The sequence below is a fragment of the Lynx canadensis genome, chromosome X (assembly GCF_007474595.2).
Source record: "Lynx canadensis isolate LIC74 chromosome X, mLynCan4.pri.v2, whole genome shotgun sequence".
In the NCBI taxonomy this organism is placed as follows: domain Eukaryota; kingdom Metazoa; phylum Chordata; class Mammalia; order Carnivora; family Felidae; genus Lynx; species Lynx canadensis.
In genome coordinates, this window is record NC_044321.2 from 31,953,585 (window position 1) to 31,957,201 (window position 3,617).

Below are 3,617 nucleotides of genomic sequence, written 5' to 3' on the forward strand. Positions count from 1 at the left end.
TGAAACAAATTGAAGAGGAATCCTTAAAATACTATAGCCACTTTGGGAAAACCTTTGGCCGCTTGAAAAAAAAAAAAAAAAAAAGGACTAACATGAAAGTATCATAAAGCCAGAAATTGCACATCTGGACATTTATCCCAGAGAAGTGAAAACTCTTGTTCTCTCAAAAATCTGTTAGTGAAATGTTTAGAGCAGTTTTATTAATAATAGCCAAATCCTGGAAACAATGCAGATGTCCTTTAATGGGTTAATAGATAAACAAGCTATGATACATCCATACCAAGGAATGCTTTTCAGCAATAAAATGGAAGGAGTTATTGAGGCAACAGCCTAGATGAATCTCTAGGGAAGTATGCTGAGTGAAAATGAGCCAGTCATAAATAGTTAAATACTTTACAATTTTGTTTATATACAAAATTTTGTCACATATTCTGGAAATGACAGAATCATAGAAATGAACAATTTAGTGGTTGCTGGGGTGAATGAGGGCAGGCAGGTGGACATGCCCTGACAGAATTTTAGGGTGAGTGATATGTTCTGTGTCTTAACTACCACAGTCCATATTCTGGTTGTGATATTGTATTTTAGTTTTGCAAGATGTTGTCATTGTGGAAAACCTGGTAAAATTACCTAGGACTTCCCTATATTATTTCTTAAAACTAAATGTTAACATATAATTATCTCAAAATAAAAAGCTTAATAAAAATTAAATGAGGGCAAACTATAAACAAAATATGAAAATATTATTATAAAATTGAGATTTCAGTCATAAAGCATCAAGTGGGGTTACATTTTTAATAAAAATCACAAAATACAATGGGGAAATAATGGCCATGAATGTGTATGTGCCAAACTGCATAACAAAACCGTATGAAGCAAATTCTCAGAAAAGGAAGCAGAAAATTAAAGTAATAGGGAGTTTGAATATTTTGTTTATATTGGCCTTTATTATAGTGAATAAATAACTCATTTGGTGGGTGTTACGGGCTGAATTGTTTTCCCCCCAAATTCCTATGTTGAACTCCTAATTCCCAGTACTGTAGAATATGACTGTATTTGAAAATTACATCTTTAAGGTAATTAAGGTTAAATGAGGTCATATGGGTGGGTCCCAATACAGTATGACTGGTTTCTAAAGGATATGGAAGAGACCCCAGGGGTGTGCATGACATGTGAGGACATAGGAGAAAGGCAGCCATCTGTAAACCGGGGGAGAAGCCTCAGAAGAAACCAAACCTGTTGACATCTTAATCTGGGACTTCTAGCTTCCAGAATGATGAGAAGATAAATTTCTGTTATTTAAGCGATTCAGTCTATGGTAATTTGTTATGGCAGCCCTAGCAATCTTTTCTTTTTAAATTTTTTATTTATTAAAAAAATTTTTTTCAAGTTTTTAAAATTTATTTTGAGAGAGGGAGAGAGTATGAGTAGAGCAGGAGCAGAGAGAGAGGAAGAGAGAATCCCAACGAGGCTCCACACTGTCAGTATAGAGCCTGATGAGGGGCTTGAGCTCACTAACTGTGAGATCATGACCTGAGCTGAAATCAAGAGTTGGGCACTTAACTGGCTGAACCACCCAGGTGCCCCAGCCCTAGCAATCTAATATAGTAGCTCAGATAGCCACCTTCCATCAAAGATTTGATCTGCACTTGTATTATGAAAAGTTCTGGTCCCATGGTAGCTCTCCAGTGAAATATTTCCCAGTCTTCTTTGTACCTAAGTCATGCACATGACTGCTTCTTATCATAAGAATATAAGTAGAAGTGAGCACTCTCCAGTCCTGGCCCATAAACATCTCCCAAGAGAGATGGAATGGTCTGCCTCCCACTGCCAGCTGAATGTGATCAATGGAAAGGCTTAAAAACAGATCAGGGGTGCCTCAGCAGCTCAGTCTGTTGAGTGTCCAGTTTCAGCTCAGGTTAAGATCTCACGGTTTGTGGGTTCAAGCCCCGCATCAGGCTCTCTGCTGTCAATGTGGTGCCTGCTTGGAATTCTGTCTCCCTCTCTCTGTGTCCTTCCCCTGCTCACATCCTCGCTCTCTCTCTCTCTCTCTCTCTCTCTCAAAAATAAAAACAAACACTAAAAAAAAAAAATCAGAATCACAAGATGGAAGAATCTGTCCATTAGCCAGGAAAATATTCTGTACCTTCTGCTCAATTTTGCTGTGAACCTAAAAAAGTTCTTAAAAAAATTAATAATGAAATAAAGACCTTAAAAATGAAAGAATTATAAGACATTGAAAGAATTCCACAATTTATTATTACAAATTATTATTAAACAGAAAATATATATATTACATAGAATGAATATAGCATTATGTCATTTTGTAAAGAGAATCTACATTGATCTGTATCAACATCTGTGCGTACACGCGTTAATAGTTATAGCCATGTGTATGTTCTTACCAATTTTAATGTAAATACATAGGCAATAGCCTGCAAGGACAACTCATAAAATGTTAACAGGGGTTACTTCTGGATGATAATGTTATGAGTGATCTCAATGCTCTTTATCAACCTTATCTGTTTTTCCTATTTTTTATACTACTCTTATTTTTAAAACAAAACATGGGATCATCTAGAGGGCAGAGTAGGAGACCCCAACCTCCATTCACTTCGTTGCAAAAACCTTGTAATTAACTATCTGCAAATGAAAAGAGCTCTAGGAATGCTTAGGAGTCCACTTAAAAAGCTTTAGCAACACAATGAAACAAAAACCTGAGAAAACCCATACAAAAAGGGTAGGAGGAACAGTTTAACAGTTTAGTCTGCATAATCCCAATCTCCAGGCCAGCACTACTGGGTGCCAAGAGGGAATTGACCAGCCCAAGAGAGTTCCCCTCACCAGGAAAAGCAGTATGAACAGGGTGAGTGACAGGCTTTCCCAGCCTTTCAGGGCACTTCATGAAGGACCCTCTTCAGTTTCACCCTACTCAGAGATTGGCAAAGTTGAGACATGTAGACACAGCTAGGAACAAGTCAGGGGCTACCTGTATCAGTCACATGGTGGGAGTGACTGCAGTTCCCTGTCCCCTTCTCTGCCGAGGCTCCCACCAGCCTTCACCACTGAGAACCTTAACTGACACTGCAGATGCTGTAGACTTCCCGGCTATCATCACTGAACACCTTGTCATGGATCCCAGCAGCATTTGCCACTGAAGAAACCAATGGCCAACAGAACCATCAGAGACCCCCTGCATATTCCACCACTGATGTTTTTGTCCCATAAGTTTTGGCATTTGCAGATGCCAGCTCTCTGTTCCCTCCCCCTGCCCCACCCTCCTGCTAGAGCCTAAGATCTCTACTGGCAAGCAGCTCCAGCCTCTCTGCTCCTGTACACATGCAAGATGCCAGCCTAGGCCCCTACACAGTGGACCCCCATTGCTGTGCATGGGCCTATGGATAGTCCCTGTAGCCGCACGAACACACACTGACAGCCAAGGCTCCCACAGCTGCTTATAGGCTTGGACCCATCCCTGGCTCCCGTCAGTAGCGTGCACTGCTCTGTCTGCCTGCAGGTAGCCCCTACAGCTGTATACCTATATGTCGCTGGCCCCAGCTCCTGTCACCAGCCTCCACTGCCATGCACACACCCACATGTAACCCCTGAAGTTGCAC